Genomic DNA, 19,528 nt, shown 5'->3' on the forward strand with positions numbered 1-19,528 from the left:
ATAATTCAAATTGAATGACGATATATCGTCTCTGGTGTGAAACCTCGTACGTTATTCATCCAGAAATCGTTATCGCGTCTCATGCACATTCGCTGATTTTATACTCCCAAGTTTCGTTATTAATTAGACAATCTCACACACGCGTATAACATCAACCGAAGTACTTTTTATCCTCTAAGTTTCATACGATATTTGAATTTTTGCTCCATTATAAAATAACGTTAAGATATTCGTATTTCAAATAGTTATTTAATACTATGAAATAGTATTTTCTTTCTATTCTATTGTATTCGTAGGGAAATTTAAAGAAGGTTCGACCAGAATTAAACTTTTTCGCAGCTGTAATTTTTCTTGAAAAATTGTTCCTTTCTATAATAATGAAATAAAAATAAAATACGAAATTCTGGGGAAATTGTCGAAGGATAACGCAAGTAAACGACGTTCGAGTACAGTCAGACAGGTGTTCCATTAAATTTAAAGTATAAAAGGAGCTAGCAGATTTCTTGGGACGGTGCGTTAACGACATTTCGCAACGTAAGACAGTGGCGAATAGGGAAAGTGGCGAGCATTGTCAGGTAAAAGCAGGATAACGCTAGAAGCTAAAACGAAGACATCGAAGGATAATACCAGACTATGAAATGAATTATATATTTGTTGCTTACTTAGTTTTCGTGTCTAATGACGAGTGAAGAAGAGATAAAACAGGAAGAGAGACTGGAATAAATTTTGTTGTCCAAGAAAGCTTGCATTAACGAGCACAGCTATCGTGTTCTTTGTTTTCCTGGCGTCTTATCTTCATTTTTCGCTGTTTAGGAGATGATAGCTGACAGAAACGCGACTGCTGTTCCTTATGAATGGCCCTGATTCGTGTGAATAGCGTTGATTAACCGCGATCATTAATGGAAAATTTAACCGTGTAAATATGTACAGAACGCATGTAATATACAGAAATGGACATGTGATAATCGAGGGATCTATTCGCGAATCAAAATTGAATGTTTGTTAATTAGTTGAAATATTTCAGCCAAATATGATCTGATTTAAGTAGCTTTATTCATTGGTCTTGAGGTACCAAAAATTCTAATTCGAAGCATTAGTTCGGTGAATCGTGCTGTCTTTTATGTCGCAGATTTTCCTCTGTCCACGTACGAATCGATCGATCAATTAATCCATCAGTGTTCATTCATCCATGCTGTGATCACAAGCCACTATGTTTACACGTGATATGAACAAAAAAGAGGAAACTTCGCTATCAATGGATCCTCAAACTCACTGAACTTCTCTACTAGAGTGGCATCAGTATAAAACTTAGATCGAAAAAGTTCTAGCTTTTTACACACACATACACGCAGTCCAGTGTATTTTTCAGTTTTAAACGATTAACGCTAAATCTCCATTAGAAATTGAGATTTTCAAAGAAAGAACAGGACGTACTACGTTGCACCAATCTGGACAGTGGTTTTCTTCTTGTTTTAATTGATATCTGCTTGTTCATCGGTATGTTTTCTGGGTTACCCATGGACGAACAAACACATTTATCAGCAGCACGTCGACCCGTATCGCACGTTCGCTGTGCTTTTAACATGGAGAATTAGCACGTTTGTACGCTCGCTCGGACTTTTCGAGCCAAAATGCAATTAACTTTCATCCTCCCCACACCTCTTTATATAATATATTTCCTCGCTTAAACGACACGCTTTCTAGGTCACGCGTGACGCATCGGTTTCACCACAATTCACAAGCGATAGTGATGTTGCCTTCACTATCGTTTGTGGTCGTTCCTTTTCATTATAATGGAATTACATGAATTATGAATGAAAATTATAACGAGTAATTGGATATACGAATTTCTCATCTACCTGATTCTCCTACGGCCGAATGTTTTATTTATTTCACCGTGAAAACGAATCTTTCACAATTTCACGAGATTTCCTTGAGTCGTAATATTTATTATTGATTCATTTAACATTCGATATCTTCCCTACTAGGATGGATCTGTCCGAATGAAATAAAAATTTAAATTTTTGCCCGTGACAGTGGTTCCAAACGCATTTCCGTATTTACGCGATACACATTGACTCGGGTCCATTGTCGTATCAGTGGCCACGACAGTTCGAAAATCGATTCCCCGTAGACGTTTTCTCCGCTTTCGATCGCGGAAACTCGAGCATGTCGTTCCGCGACAATCACGTTTCCTCGACGTGGCATAGATGTAGTCGTGGTCGTGGTCGTGGCGAAAGCAGAAAGTCTGAGGGACCGTAATGTCGACGGATGTCATTGCACCTTCGTCTTCTCTTTTTCCACTCGCAAAACAGATCGGAGCTTATTTCAATACGAATCGAGAACGGATTGCGGATATCAACGTCAGGAACCTGAATGAAATTACCATAATAAAGGGGCTACGCCCGCTAGAGACGGCGGTATCTGGACGACAGCCTCCGCTAGGATTCGGGAGGCAAATGAATTATCGTATCAAACGCAGAAAATCGCTTATCGATCCCTTATACGTCGAGTTCTCTTCAACTTCCTAACCAACCCTTTCCAAGTAAAACGAACCAATTACTTCTTCTTACTCGGTTTATTTAATGCAGATTAGCTAACCAAGTTGTATCGAGAATCTTGTTACAAAATCTACAGGTATTTCTGTAGCTTCAGTTCGACTCACTCGTTCGGTGACTCGTTTGATCGAGGCAAGTTGCAATGTTAGTTCAAATTTGGAGATGTTTCAAAGTCATTATAATTAGAAGTTCTTAAAAAATTGTAACATTCAACACGCTTTACTTTACGTTTTAACCGATGCAGTTAATGCGACTTTCGAGCAGTTTATATTCGATTACTAAAGCTACAAAGGAGTATGTTAAGGAATGGCCATCTTTAGACCTTCGTGCGAAAGACAATGCAAATTTTTTGTCCTCCTTTCCCAAGGTTATACTGACCAGTTCACTTCCTAACTAGTTTTACATATCGCATCTATTTTTGCTTGCAATTAGCTCTGCATTTCACAATCTATTTTTAAAATCCACTTATGTTTCCCTTTCGTACATCGACGATCGCCGGAGTTGCACGACCGAGTCTTCCCCGCGGCTACCCGTTAACGCGACGAAGGCTGCAGCCAGCAGACGATATTTCATTCTCGTTCGATGGCCAGAGACGATCGCGACGAACGAAATGTAGTGGACGCGACGGCTACGACAGAGAGAAAGGAACCATCCTAGCGCGAGGATACGTCGATTATCGGGAAAATTCGGGCTTTTTTTCTTGTTCCTTTTTTCAACGACCGTGCTCACTCCAACTAGAATTAATCTCTTTTTCGGGCTGGACGAAACCGTTGGCCTGTGAAGAGTACCAGAAGACAAGGACAGCGTGTGGCAACGTTGGTAATACGGCGACGCGAACCGGGAAAGGGGTGCTTTCTGCTCCTCTCAAAGCAATCCCCTGCGCTGTGCGTTGAAACAATGCCGCCTGTGAACTTGCTGGAGCACGGAATGGAACGGAACCTGTTGCAGCGCGCGACCACGGCGTCACGGGAAATTGGATTTTTTAGAGTGCTTTGGTCCCTCAGCCGGCAGCGACGCTGCTGGTTGGATGCGATTCTCGTGTATGCCGACGCATCGTCAACCGGGTACTCAGGATTTGCCTCTTCTATGCGCGATACGCGAACGAGATACGCGACCGGTCAACTTTGTTACAGCTACGTTCAGCCGCTTCACGAAGGGGTCGAGCGGACAATACTCGAGTTATGAGACAGTGCCGGCTACGTGTCCAGACTTCGTTGACGCTGCTCTAATGAGCTTTACGCACTTTTCCCGAGGACAATGGAATTTGACCCAAGCTTCGTATGCCTGGGGCAGGGAATTCTGTTACGATAGCACTTGGTGGGAGACGACACGTAGGAAGCGGTATATCGATTCAGTGTTATTTTCGTCCTCAAAAACTTTAACAATTTTACGCTGAATTCCTACTGCTGTGTTCCGGAAAGAGCGAGCGAATGTTGATAAACTTGGGTCCACGCTATTTTTCTAAATTCAAACAATAAATCGACACGAAGCTTTCAGATCTTCGTATCAACGACGTAGCGAATATTGCCAATAACGATGATTTGTATTTGACCTGTAAAATCTGTATATTTTGTTGAAATGGTCACCACTTCTAAGAAAACTCTACATTTGGCCTTTTTAGTTTTCTCAAGCACTGAATCCATCGGCTGGGACGAAGGCAGACCATAGACAGTTGACAGGCGACGATGGCTTCGGAGTTTTCAGTTATAGGGTAACATTGTTAACGTGCGGATCTGGACCAACTCAAATTATATTCCTACGTACTTACACTTCTATATTAAAATATATTTTCTACTTTAGAATTTATCTACGCGTTTCTCTGTTTATACATTTAATAACCTCAACATATTTCAAGCTCCATATTGCATATAACGAGGAGCGATACATTTCCAATTTCACGCGTTCGTCTCTTCCTTCTGCAATCGTAGAACGCGGCGAAACGAAGCGAGGCGAATCCGCGTAAAGGATATTTAATCGAACGAATGAACAACAGTGAAATAAGACGCGCGGTGGAACACGGGAGTAATTAATGTCTCGTCGAAATGATTAATATCCGCGTAGCAGACTCAGGAGAGTAACCGTTAGCTAGCAATCATTTTGGTAATGTATAATTCCGGCGACGTAACTGCAATTATAGTTCGCGCGTAATCTTCCTGTCTCCGTTCTCTCTGTTCCTAACGATCGAGCCATGCAGCCATGCTGGCATATCTCGGGCCCAGACCGACCTAATCTCACAGGCACGGCTAATAACAAGCCCGAGATACCATGATGCGTGCACATCAACAGATATTACCGTGAACGTAACGTATTTCGGTCTGCTTATCGGTCGATAGTTTCGTCTTAACGACCGTTTCTCGCCAAAGAAGACGACGAGAAGCGTACAGCTGTTTCCATCCTGTGACTTTCAACGGGGAGACTCGATTTTCCACGGGAAACTTTCCAGCCCATCTATTGCCAGCGAGAACGGCAACTTGTCTGCGTGGGTGATGCATCGCGATACGGCCACGTATCTTCGTACATAGCTCCGCGATTTTTATGTAAAAGGACTCGGCGAACTTTTGGCCCCCGAAGACGCTCTACTTTTGTGTCACTTCGTATGTATGTACTTTGCTGGATTGAACGGGAAGAACTTTTCGGAGAGCGCCGGTGTATTTCGACGTTGAGGTTCCGCAGATAAGGAAACGCGTGTTCTGGTTGTTTCGACTTTATGAGAACGGATTTCAGATTTCGGATACTCGACGCTGCTTATGTCCTATTTCTGTTTTTCTGATACGGTTCCATCGATTCTCGTAGGAAAATAAATTCTCGGATATACGTAAAACGACGATACTTGCAATATCATCGATTTCTCTACTTTTCTACTTACCGAGTTGATCGATGTGGCTTCTCAACAGCTCCATTATCGCATCTTTTATGGGAGAAGAAAATGCATTAACGGAGTGTATATTCTAATATCTTCCGAACGATGCCAACTATTTTCTTCCCTCCGTTTCTGTCGCACAAAGTCTAAATAATTCGCCTGTCTCGTCGGTAAAAACAAAAAGAGGTGGCTCGAGTCGTATTCGAACGACCTATTCCGCGTCCTGACGTGTCCCGACGTCAAGGTGCAAACTATATGGCACATGGATGAGAACGAAAATGCAACTGAAGTCGTGGAATTTGTTAGAATGCCTCCAACATGTTCGTAACTTGTCGACCTGATATAAGTAATACCGACTAAGCAGCAACATTGTTATTGCGGTTGGTACAGGTAATTCTATCACTGGAGTAAGAGGGGCCGCGTCGCAAACGGAATGTGCAACCGCTGCACGCGAACGTAAGCCGCGACTCGCGGAAGCCGCTACACACAGAGGGGCAAGAGAAACGAAGAGAACGAAAACGGAGACAGACAGCGTGGAAACGAACAAACAGGTATAATGCGAGAGAGGAACGTTTTATATGCACGACGACGCCTCGTGGATGCTGTCGCGCATACCGATCGCCTCTCCACGTTCCTGGAAACGTGTAAACGATGAGTTTTTCACCGACTATACCGTTTCGATGTTCGAACTCGTGCGCGCCTCGGCCCACGACACTCGCACCTCGTCTCTCTTTCATTCTCAACATTCATCTCGCAGAATTTTCCACGCTTTTCCGTTATTCAGTTTTGCCCGCTATTGCCATGGAGTCCCGACCAGATAACAATTTGATAGTTCCAAATTTGAGTGTGATTTTTATGTACATCGATCGATTTTGTCATTATTGTTGTCGTCGTTCGGTTTATTTTTGTTTCCCCTTTTTCTTTTTTTTTTTTTTCAACATAGTAGATATTTTCGTACTTTCATTTCGCTGTCGCTTCAACTACCCTCTTTGTTTATTAGATATCGGTTTTTACGCTGTTTGTGTCCGAACGAGATATATTCATCTGGCGTGACGCATGCCACGAAATGATCGGCTTTGACACACACACTATTTGCTCGCCGCTGAACGTTTGAATATTTTGTCAAAGGTATACACCGTATGTTACCGTACGTGATTCCCTGGCAATGTTTCGTGGTATAGGGAATTGTGAAAATGAGAAACGTAGCGTGATTGTTTTACGATGGAAATAGAAGCTTCTGGTCGTGTATTTTAACCGAGTTCCGGGATTTTGGCTCTCTGATATCTCGATATTGCGATTTTTATTAGTTATTTTGATAAACTATTCCAATGCGTTACTTCACGAAGATATAAATTTAATTGATATAAATTTCACACGCATTTCACGTTCTTCAGGCTCCAGGGGTATACCACAAGGTCAACATTTTCTCATCTATTATTTCAACAACTGCTGTTTACGTTTAATTAAGTTCCACGCAACATTTCTATATAAATGCCACGAAATAGATTGCATATTCACATGGTGTACCACCAAATGCTATAATAATATTCTCCGTTGATACAGTCGCGTTACTCATTGACAGATCGGTGCCTATTCAACTCGCGCATTAGCTTGTAGCGACACATGAGTAAACGAAAGATTCGAATGGGAAGAGACTCGTATTGTTGTGCCTTGGACTGTCAACGTTGTTTTGGTTTGTTATGTTCAAAGGTAAACCAACTCCGGACAAGATATTGTCACTGATATTGGTAATCGTCAACCGGAGTTACATTCAAACATTTTGTAATAACAGCTGTAGTTAAAATAGACGAACGTGCTCTCTAGTACAGTCATTATAACGAGTCTTTATAGCGAATTAGTATAGCGAGTCATACAGTCGAATAGCGAGCGACGATTACGACCGACATTCAATATCTATTGGTCATGCCATAAGTTCGTGCCGACTTTTGTGTATACATTTCATACATTCATGTATCGATTTATAAACATACGGCGATAAGGGACCAATGCACTTGAAAAATGGGAAGAAGTTGTACAATGAGAGGGGGATTACATTTTTTCATGAAACTGAAAGGTATGTAAACAATCTTAACATATATAACCGCTCGAAAAACGGAACGAACTTATGGGATGACCTAATATGTTCCTGTATTTAAAGTGATTTTAATATACACTGACTATTACAATTTTATCACTCGTCTCTTTAACAAACTAATACGTATAATAAACCACCTCGAGCTTTTCAGCGACTTTCAGTATCTTCGCCTCGTTTCGTGCAATTTTTCATAATCGACAAGTTAAAATGGTAATCGACGTAAATGCTGTTTCAGCTTCCATGTAATCGATCTGAAATTATATTTTCGAACAATCAAGGATGCATTTCCAATCAAGGATTGCATACACTTCTATCAAGGATGCGTACAAGGAAGAGGTAAAGCAATTTAGAAAGAATTCTCCAAATTCTCGAATTAATGATGTGAAATGGGAGGAAATAAGTTTGCGACGTGCGATCGGATCAAACGAATGTCCATGGGCAAACCCCGCTAGTTTCTCTAATTTCCGTGCTGATATCATGGCAAATTTGGAATTCGGTTTGACGAGAAGCCGAGTAATTAGCTGTTGAATGTCGTGACGCAGTTCCGAGGATACGAGGTGCGCGTCTTGTTTGCTCGTACGGGCCGAGTACTGCACTTTGACAAGCTGCCTCGTCTCTGTGCTCAAAACGTGCTGTGTTTTAGCTTTCGTTGCCGGTAGAACTTCCCCTTAGGCGCGCTACACTCGGAAACCCTCTTCAGAATGTTAGAAACTAATTCGACTATCGAATTTTTGAACGAAACGTAGACGAGCAATTTGATAAAAATTGTTGGTTGATGAATTTATAATTCGCGGGAGAATTTTATTCGAATATTTTCTCTTTATTCGCAGTAAAAATATATTTGTACGTTCAGGTTGTAAAAATTCCCAGATAAATACTTTTTACGGTCCTATGTAGACTCGATATTCCATTTTATTGCAGGATTTTTGCTTGCAATAAACAAATTGATACAACAGGAATGAATATAATAAAGTTATTGGGCGTAAAAGTTGCTTTCGCGAGCCACTGCGTTCGCCGAGTATAAATCAGTCGGAACAAAATGTCATTGGGCCACAAAGGGTTAATTTCCAAGTATAAACGCACAGAATATAAAATTCCAAGTTAAAACCTTTTAAGCGTGTCGCGGGAATTAAATGGAGAAAGATCGACGAAAGGAGATCGGTTGTGTAAGAAATTCAACGGTGATATAACCGAACCACTTGCCAGTGAATTAAGCAGAGAGGCAACGAGCAAAGCTTTTATTCCGACAAGGACGATCGTAGGAAATTAAACATCGATCGGGTTTCATGGGGAATGGCTGGCGGCTATGGCAGGCCTCGTCGCTTCTGCATTAAATTCGAAGACGTTACGGTCCAAGTCGTATAATTCTCTCCGTATAATCCATATATCCACTGCCTATCTATTCTCGGATTGTTATTCCCGACTCAGCCACCAACCAGTTCAACCTCTGTAGTACTAAAATCGAGATATTGCGCCTTGTAAACTGACTATATCCATCGGACGGATTATGTGCTAACTCAAGGAGCTTACGTGCTGACTTAATAATCCTTCTTGTAAATCAACCGGGTCTCTCTTCCACCGATTCACCGATATCGTTTCGCATTTTATCGCCACTTTCGTTATTACGCATCCCCATCCGTTCTTAAACTTGTAGCTACTTGAATCTTTAGGATTACATTCGCGTCTCGAAATGAGTGGCGAGATGTTTCGTCCGATCCATTCGGGATATTACTACTGCCTCTTGTTGCGTAACATCCGTTTATCGAAGAATAAATTACCGATTCAGCAAAATTTTTATGTTTTACGATCGTTGAATCGTTTTACCATTTTTTTCTTTTTTTTATACAACAACGTTAATAAACAATTCATGTTTTTATCAAGGTTTTATAGCCAACGAAATATACGTTTTCCGAACGACCAGTTTATCGTTATTCTTGAATTTACACGCGTTTCGTAGGTTGTTTAAAAACTAAGTGACAGAAAAATAGAAATTTAAAGGAGAAACCGAAATAAAAAGTTTAATCAACGTTAAGAAAATTCAGACGTTTTACTGCTGTTCCGTTCTATTTTTTTCTCACCAAAACAACGCAATAAAAAGTTGATGTTTTTTAATTCACAAAAAAGGTATGCCTACTAAAGTCCAAGATTATCATCGCGGTTCTACGCGTGTATCCTGAAATTGCACGTCGTTTTCATTTGTTCCAAAGTACGCTGGAAAATTAAATATGAAAAACGGTATATATCGTTTCGCTTTCTCGAAATCAGACGTGGCTACGGAATATTTCACAATATCCGACGACATCTGTGCGGTAAAATATTTACACGCGTGTGTAACTCGTACAACTTGAAATTATCATGCAACCGTTTGTAGCCGCGCGTGTCGTTCGTCTTTCCATCTTCTCGTTCCGCTTCCGACCCCCCTTTCCGCCTTCTCTTCCTCTTCTTTTTTCCTCCCTCTGCCTTCTCTGCCCGACGCGACGTCGCGGTTACAGTGGATTTGCATAAGTCCACGAAAGCGTCAAATACCGTATACCGACAGGAATATCTTATCAGGTCGTGAACGTTTCCCTCGTTACGATACGAAACACGCCGAAGAATTTTTCTTGTTGGAAAGCCACCGATCCGACTGTTTTTCATTGATTTCTGATTAATTTAACTTCCCTGTATATCTCGTTTCTGAAAACACAGTGGCGTCAGAAAGTATCTGCACACGGTTTTATTTCCCAATTTCCAAATTCCCAAAAGTTTCTCTCTTTTTTTTTTATTGGGTTCTATATTTCATTTTCTTTTGAAACTTGAAAATACAACTTTCAAACTTTCATTAAAAACTTTTATATTTTTTTAAATAGCAGTAGTAGCCAAATACAAGCAGACAGAATTTTTTTCGTCGATGATGGTTATCGGTAACCAAAATAAAATTCAGACCTTTGATAATGTTAGCGGTAACCAAAAAAGAAATTGGAATCATTCGTAATGATTATTCGTAATCAGAGCAATCAAAAATGAATATTTTTTAGTCGTTTCCTTTTTTCACAAATTTCTTCTCAATTTATCGCTAACTGGTTCCCGTGTAAATGAAAATTGATGTTTGCTCAAACACGGACTTTTTTCTAAAAAATATTCAAAATGACTGTTATTTTTCTTTATTTTTTATTCTTTACACTACGGCGTAATTCATTTGTTACATCGTATATGATACAATTAAATTGTACACAATATAATTAAATAATGCATTCTTTCTGTTTTCTCGTAGGGGTTGACTCACGTCACGCATTTGACCCCTTTTCTTTCTTTACCGCATGCTTCATAAAGATTAGTCACGATTACGGGGTGGAAAATGATCCGAGAACGATAAATGGATGGCATGCTTGCGACGCATAATGATTTTACGTCGTATTAAAGTTTAATTTATCTGTCGCAGTTTCATTAGAGTATACGATCTAAATGAATGGATAGAATTTCTTTCCTTTTCATTTTTGATTGCGGACGTTATTGAAGTTAATGGGAAACGAGGGTTTGTTTCGTCAAAGCGATACGATTTCTACTAAAACATAATTTGCGTATTTTGTACCGTAGCTATTGCTCATAGTACAACCGTACTGGTACAATTAGGATTACGAAATAGAACGAAAATTGCGTGCGAATCTCTATATGAATGATATACCTTTCTTTAGTATACAAATTCGTGAGCTTGTTAATTCTAACAATTTATTTGACCAACCACAGAATAATAGTTGTTACCTGTATGTATTATTCAGAAAATTTCATAACTACGCGGCAATTAAGTACTTTTTGATACGAAGTGAATGCCGGACTAAAGCAGAATTTCACCTATTGTATGTTCAGCCATTCAACGTAGATGCATTTAATTTTCAACGTGTGTAATTTGTAATTTTTTCTTTTTTTACCGTATCAATTGATTCTGTATTTTTCAATGAACTTTCTGTTGTTTTCAAGTTTATATTTAAAATTCATTGTCGGAAAAGGGAGGTATTTCGTGGGACGCTTGTATGTGCAAACGGGGCATAATTTCCAACGAAATGAATATCTCATTAGGTCACAGAACTTGCGCATTCTTATCGTGGTTATTATCATAACGTCGGTGTCGCGTGTGTGCAATTAAGCACGAGTGCTTTCCTATCTCCCTGTAATATAACATCTCTATAATACTTTTAATGCTTTCGTTTCTCATCCGTTGATCCTACTTCCTAATTTGCATAACTCCCAGAAAATTTCACCAGTCGACATCTTTTCTTCTCTGTGCTCTGACAAAATTTATCTCCTCGGCTGGACGTTGTGACGAGACCAAATAAATGTTTCAAATTGAAATAGAGCGGGGAAGATTAAAACAGAAAATTACTCGGATAATTCTTCTACTATACGAGACACGTTTGCCTTAAAACGGATCAAAAGACAAGGAATGAACTCGTCAAGAAACAAGCAGAGGAATAATCTGTAGAACTTGTATCGGAATAACAAATACGTTAAAGAAGCCGACAACACGAACCGGAGGCACAAAAGGAATTTCTATAATCTGACGAGAACAATTTATCACGCTGATATATAGAATATTTCAACTTCTTCAAACTTCATAAGGTTGTAGAATTTATATAGAAAAAGTAATAGTAAGGGAAAAGGTATTGAAGGAATTCGCGGAATCCCTTTTTGGTGATCACAATATAAATTCAATCTTACGTGAATTAACTAAACTGAAATTACAAACGAAATGAAAATTCCATTCTCAGATATATCATCGGGCGATCGATTTTCTTTCTCATAGCCATCCACTGATTTCACAACCGCAATTACACTCGATCGCTCTTCGATCAAAAACAACGATATCAAACTACGATCGACGACGTTCATTCCCGTCAGGCGCAATTAATACAGCAAACTTCCGATTCTTACAAGATGCTACATTTCTCTTCTCGCGATCTCCGTTTCCCTTTGACGACTCGCAGGTCTTTGGCCGTTTTCACGGATTTGCATAAGCCGCCGCACTGCCGGCAACCTCGAAGAACAAATACCGTGCCACACCACGAATACCTTATTAGGTCAGAAAGTTTTGATTTCGCGGGTCTGCGACCAAGGTAGACAAAGGAGAAATAAAGGGAGAGAAGGAGAGGGAGAGAGGAGGCATGCGCCTCTTAAAACCGATCTCTGCTGAATATAATTATTCGCTGGCCAAGCCAGAGAAGGATAAATGGATTCCGCTGGCATCGAGCTGGCGACAGATGTTTGATCTGTTGGAAAGTTCAGTTAGAACGACGCTCCTTGCTTACGGTTTCGCTCCCTGTTCGCGCTGAAACGTGGAACGCCTAGCGAATACTTCTCAGCGTTCTCGATACTCGCGTGCACCTGTGTTTCGCGCGTTTCTTTTCGAACAGCTCTTGATTAAAGCTTAAAAACACACGAGAAGCTCTTCTAGTGGAAGTTTTCGATGATGTTGGAATTATTCGAATGGTTCGTTTGGTTCAGAGGCTCGAGAACTAGTCTTCGCGTTTATTAGGAAATTCTTTATTATTAGGAAGATTTTAATATTTCTCGTGTTCCAGTGCTAAACTTCTTTCCGAGGTGAGAGGTCGAAATGGATTATTTTTGTATAATCGACGTGATATGATTATTACGCGATTGGTCATGTTTTTGCAGGTACCGTAAGAAGTAATTACGTGACCAGAGCCCGTAGTTCGCCGAACTAATAGCTGAACTATCGCTTAGCAAAGGGTTCTATTACAGAGAGTGATGATGCAACATACCTGCGGGGGGCTGATTTATAGGGTGACTTGTAACATTGCGGTCTAAATTTCGATCAAAAATAGATTCTGAATAGCGAAAGGATGCGAATTGTTACGTTTTTATGCCGAATTACCGAATATGATTTAATACGGTCGTGTGTGATTATATTTCGTCAAGTATTAGGTTGTCCGAAAAGTGTCTTTCCTTAACAGACACGTCTTTTACAACGATTCATCTTTATACAAACACGAAACCTAATCTGTGGAACGTTGTAATTTTTATTTCGATAGAACAAAATGGATCATACGTAATTCGATAGAATAATATAAAACGAGAAATCCATTATTTCCTTATAAAACGAAAGAAACTTTTCGGACGACCTAATACATACGTATTTCTAGACTTTGGTAAGTAATTAAATAGATTCGTTAAATGTCGTTAAATGTGAAGCTAGTCTTCGTGGAAATACGATTAGGCTACCCGAGTACTCGTACCAATATACGTTACCATTATCACGTCTTTGAATCCAAAGCATTAAGTATGTTTAATCGATTCTAGATATGTTTGTTCAGTCTGTTGAGCATACGCTGCCGCTTATATTGGATCGATCCCGTTTACCTTCAAAGCTACCTAATATTGAACATTGATAATGGTGATCCAGCATTTCTATATATGATATTCAACCAGTTATAGTAGTATATTAATATCAAATAAGATGGAAATACAAATTATGCAACTGCTTGTTTGTTTTTTCATTTACATACCGATTAATCGTCCATTAGATACGAAAATTTCGTTCGAACAAATGGGCCTTATATAAACGAAGTTTCACTATACTCGTATCTTGATACAATCTATGTAACAGAATATGCGATAAAGACGCTATAAACTAACAACGTTTATCCAGTTTCTTCTCTCACAAGCATTGGCACAACTCCATTACTTCTTAAAAGTACAAAACACGTTTATCATTCTCGAGACCTTGCCCCTGCCCCCTTCACCTTCTAAATTTCAATTACCAGGTTCCCAACGAGGAATTAAAGTCGGCAATCCCGGTGGCGAAGTTTCGTGAAGCATCGTCACAAAATCCACTCGGCAGTTGCATGGCGAAGGTAGAAGGCAAGGTAAACAGGCCGGAAGTTCGGTCGTCCTCGATAAGTTTCGTTTTCAATAAAGGCGAGAGTCAGGTTTACCTTGGCCATACAACCGACAGACGGCTCGCATTATTAATTCGCAGGTAAAACAAGCGAACTCCCAAGGAGCCCGGTTCCATTCCTCTGGTTTTTCCCTGGACAATGAAATATCTCGACTACCTCAAGCATTCAAGTGGTTCTGTTTTCGATATCGTCGCGCGATCGGTTTCGGTTCGTCGCAAAATTCCACGTGCCGTATCGGTGGAATTAGTTTTTCCAACACGCTGTATCAAGTTGCCCGCAAACTCTGCCGGTTTTTCCTCCACGGTGTTTTTCACGGCGGCAGAAACCGCCCAAGGGAATTCCAACGGAGAGCAATCCAACTCGATACACGGCGAAATCTCCCGCGTGGAAAAACAACGCCCAGATACCTGATCAAACGCTCCGCACGATCGTGCGCCGGTTTCATCGCCGTACGTAGAATTAACGGGAATTGGAAGTGGGTTCTTGCGCTGTCCGTGAATTACCGAGTATCAGAAGATATTGTCTCTCATGGGAGGACTTTTGGAACACCCCATAAATGTGCACAATCGATTCACGAAACGTTCTGTGAATGATTGTCTCGATCGGAATTCTCGTTATATACTGTAGCTGCAAAATGTATCTCAAAGTACATCGACGTGTTTATCGTAGAGCTTACGTGTTAACGTAACGTGTAACAATGATAGAAATTGGAATCTTTCTGGTAGAAGTGATGGTTGGCGATAAAGAAACGATAGAGAAGATGTGGTGCGATAAGAGTGGTTTTTAGCGATGGACATTTATATTACCACGCGGTTTGACGATTAATATGCCACGTAAAAATCTTTGTACGCTCATCGTTAATATTACTGGGAATATTCTATCTTCTGTCTTCGAAATGAATGTTTCATCGCAATGCGTGTAGGATAGGATAAAGCTCGCGTGTACAACCTTCTAGCTTTATTATCAAGCTGAAACACGACGAAGTTACGAGGATTTCGAAATACAGACGAATGATCTACTTTATGTTCTGTGTCACGTAACGAAACGTAGACTGTTTTAAGAGTATTGTATATCACTGTAATAGCGAATGCTACGAGTTCATGACAGGTGTTCCGGTTTTAGATTCACTTACGTTATTCACGTGCATTCTATCCTCTGACGCATCTAACTTGGTTTTCGTAATTGGTTAAACGAACTCGATTACCTGAAACAGAAAGAGTTAATTAATTACGGAAACGAGATATTTTTATCGTTGGTCAGCGTTATAGAGAAAATTTAAGAATTTTTAATAGGCTAATGAATTGAAATAGCAATTTTCGCCAACAATTTAATGCAAACTTAAAATAATACCAGTTAGGTTATTACGGGAGAAATGAAATTTCATTAAAATTCTAAACTCAAGTTCCGCATTCAGTGAAAACAAAAGGGAGGAAGAAGTATTTCTTGAAATTGTAAAATTCTTCTCCCGTCGCGCGGGAAAACCGTCGACAATGATAGAATTTTCAGGATAAGGACCACGTTCCCGCTTTCTAACGGGCTTCATTCTTATTCCTGCAAAAAGTTTCGACCAGCCGCAAACTGGTCAATTGCTGGTAGAAGTTAGGCGAGAATAATTAAAAGATTCAACAGGGCCTGAGAGCCATGGGACGTCGAAAAGTACGCGGGATAACTTCGTGCTCCAGGCTGTTTGTTAAATATTCATAAGCTTTTTCTCGAGTTGACGTTTCAACATCGCCAACAACTTGCCGTTTTTGCAATTGAAACTTTATCACCCTTGTGAACTATGTGTCGCCGCCTTGCAGCCCAAGACCTTCGTAAAAATATCGTCAACCGCAATAATTCTCTTCCACGAATTTACAAGCCGCCAGCCACCGCGCGAAATATCCGTTTCTTTCCACCAGTTCATATAAGTTTTCCGCTATTCTTCCCGCTATCATATTACTTACAACTTTTCTTTCCATTTTCTATTTCAAGTTCACAGGACGAAAGAATAATAAATCATATCTTTCACGTTTTACAGCAGAACAGTTCTAAATTGTAATATATCGTCAATCAATTTTATATTATCAATTTCTCTTCTGTCGTTTCATTTTAGCATCAAACGTACGTATGTACAGTTTTGTCAGTTCTTTGAACGCTTCAAAAATGTCAGCTATGTGGATCTACCAGCTATTTCTAAACGACTTGCATCTTTCGATTTAACGAGTCTTCTTCTCAATTATGAAGTACATTAACACTAACTTTACCAATTCTTCTTCTTCTTATTCTTATATTATCTGTTTAATCGATTTCTCAACTTTTATTGATATAGTTAGACGAACAAAAAAAATAACAGCGAATGTACAATTTTTAATTAAATTTTCAAACCGGTCACTTGACCGGACCTGGTAAGGTTAATGTAAAAATACTGTCCTCTAGTTATTAAGTAGCACAAAAATTGCAAAATCAACGAAAATAATTCTTCGTCAACTTATTGAATTTCTTCCCATAGTTCTCATATATAATTACATCATTCGTCATTTTTTATCAAAAATTGCCTTTACTCTACCAACGTTCGCCCTGTGAGATGTACGCGCTCGCGCGCGTCTACCACTTTGCTCGACAACACAAACGAGATTTCGTATCCGCGCGATACGCTCGCCTCTCGACAATTTCCCACGAGAAGTTACGCGAGCAAGCACGCGCGATTATCCAGCCTGTTCGCTCTGATTGTGGCAACCGTATGGAGATACACGTACGTACACTGGTGCATAACCCGTCATAGCTCGGTTATGGGTGCGCCGAAGGAGAGAGGACCGGAGTCGGGGGACTACGACATTAAGTTTATGCCTCGCGCAGAATTACGTAGTTTAACACGTTGATAACCAGCTAGACGTTGCCACGGGTCCCAAAATGACAGCAACTTTCAGCCGGTGACAGAACGGCCGGCTCCAATGTTTCTTGGCGATACTTTCCATGGACGATGGAGAACGATCCTTGCCACGCTACGGAATTGTTCCGCTGTTTATCGACCCAATGCAAATCACGATAACTCGATCGTTGCTCCCGGCAACCGGTCCGATCAGCTCAGTTTGCATAGTCGATACGCGGTTTAAATACGTTGTTTACCTATTATACATTTCGATTCTGACGGATCGTTCGTGGATTCTTAGCAGTTGAGAAGCCTAGGTGGTTATAGGTGGATGATTTTGTAACAACGACCATAACCAAATCCACGTCAGTCCATGCTACTTGACAGCGAACCGTTAGGCTTTGACCTGACTTTTGCACATGGCTCAACATTACACTTTCCCCATCAGGATCCTCTCCTTGCCCCTCAACACCTACAAACGCAACATATAAAAACTGCGAGCATTCGACCACGAAACTAGTCTTGTGTACAGTTTTGCCCATGATTTGAACAATTATTGTTAACTTCGCTACTTCATTGTAATATTATACTTAACCCCTTAACCTACGATTTACGTTCGAGAATTTTGGGCCGAAAACGTAAAGAAGTTCGCGCAGCCTTCGAGCATTCGCATATTCGCACGACTTGTGTAGTACGATGACCCGTACTATGCCCGTAATATTTAAGTTTGGTTCGATCATCATACTGCGGGCTATGCCCGTAGTTGCAGGTTAAGGGGTTAATCATTTTCGTGAATAAAAGCCTACAAAATTATAAAAGCACAGTCCAGATAAGTTATTGCTCAGCTACTCCTCTTTTAGCATTAATTTTACGTGACAATTTCGATGATGGAATCGTTTGTAAGTATTAAAACACGTATGGGAAGCGGTGTCTAGCGTCAGCAATGATTGGGAAATTGTTGAAGCCTTTAAGAATTATTATGTGGCTTGAAACGCAGCTTATAAAATAAGGGTAGGAAGAAAATAAATACGAAAGCGCACGTGTAAATAAAAACGTGTTATGAAGTACAAACTAACTGATCATTCGATTTTGGAAAATTGCAAAGGTTTATTATAACCTGCAATTTGTAACTCGTCAGTTCGCTAACGCTGTTGATTGGTAAATTATTGCGCGAAGAAACGCTGATTAAAAACTTTCCGATTCGACAATCCTCGACGTTAATAAATTCATAAATTCATCGAACCAACCCAAAATGATTAAATGGTTAATTCAAATGCCACGGATACATCTCTTGTGTTATCCTCGTAGAGATTGCTTTGTTGTTTTCGTCGTTTAATTATGCCCTGCTGGTAATTACATACGCGATTATTGAGCAATAACTTGTTAATGGATTGCGTCGATGATCGGCCAACTTCCGACAGAACGCACGATCAAACGTGTATGTACATTATACTTCAGCACGTAAATTAGCTTTGCCTTTTCGCGTGTATGTGCACGCCATCGTACGTGGCGCGCATATGGAAACGACGATATTTCCTACTTCGTTCCATTTCCCGCGGGAAATTTTCACCGCTGCTCAGTGTAAACGTTCTATGAACGTCCCTCCCTTGAAGGGTCAGTCGAAACTTAATATCGTGGTCTGATAGCGGGCCATCGAGCCCGGCGTCAACCGTCAAATGCAGTTTTACGATTCTTTCTTCAGGTATCTGATCGGGGAAGATGTAGTCTTGGTGATATAGCTGGGGTATAAATCAAGTAGCTGTTCTGATTGACGCAGCAACGTCTTGGGTCACCGTGGTATTTTGTCTTTGTCAGAAGAAACTGACTCGGTGCTAAGAGATATCTAGGACATCAGACTTTTATCCTCTCAGTTCTTTATTATCACAGGATATACGAGCAATAAGATAGAATATATAAAACGTAGAGTAATATTTGTTAACAAGAATCCAAAGAGATCAAAATGGAAGGTATATGACAAAATACCGTACTTTGTAAGAAATCATTCAAATGAAGAAGAAATAAAAATGATCAAGTTAGAAACGAGTTAGAGGATCGTGTAGGTTCGTGAAGCAGTTCAGTTACGATTTCAACCATCCTTGTAACTATTTCATAGCTTGATCAACGTCAAGTTGATGTTTGCAATTTAACTGCAAGCGACTGTAAGGAAATACATATGTCCTGAAAATGCGACAAGCGCGTGACAGGGCGACCATGTAAGTTTTCGGAGGATCTCGCGCGTGATGACTTCTTCCGAAACGTAAAATGGACGAA

General features: G+C 40.2%; 1 protein-coding gene across 7 annotated transcripts in view; it reads right to left on the bottom strand.

The window, feature by feature from the left end:
• LOC126920910 (fasciclin-3) overlaps positions 1 to 19,528 on the bottom strand; it is a 344,245-nt gene that overhangs the window by 48,593 nt on the left and 276,124 nt on the right. The window contains exon 2 of one of the 7 annotated variants that reach the window (XM_050731902.1): positions 15,539 to 15,610. The exons of the other annotated variants lie outside the window; for them this stretch is intronic. The gene's annotated coding sequence lies outside the window, so the exon portion shown is untranslated. The remainder of the gene's footprint in view (positions 1 to 15,538; positions 15,611 to 19,528) is intronic. 7 annotated transcript variants of the gene reach the window in all.

The sequence above is a fragment of the Bombus affinis genome, chromosome 10 (genome assembly GCF_024516045.1).
Source record: "Bombus affinis isolate iyBomAffi1 chromosome 10, iyBomAffi1.2, whole genome shotgun sequence".
NCBI lineage: Eukaryota > Metazoa > Arthropoda > Insecta > Hymenoptera > Apidae > Bombus > Bombus affinis.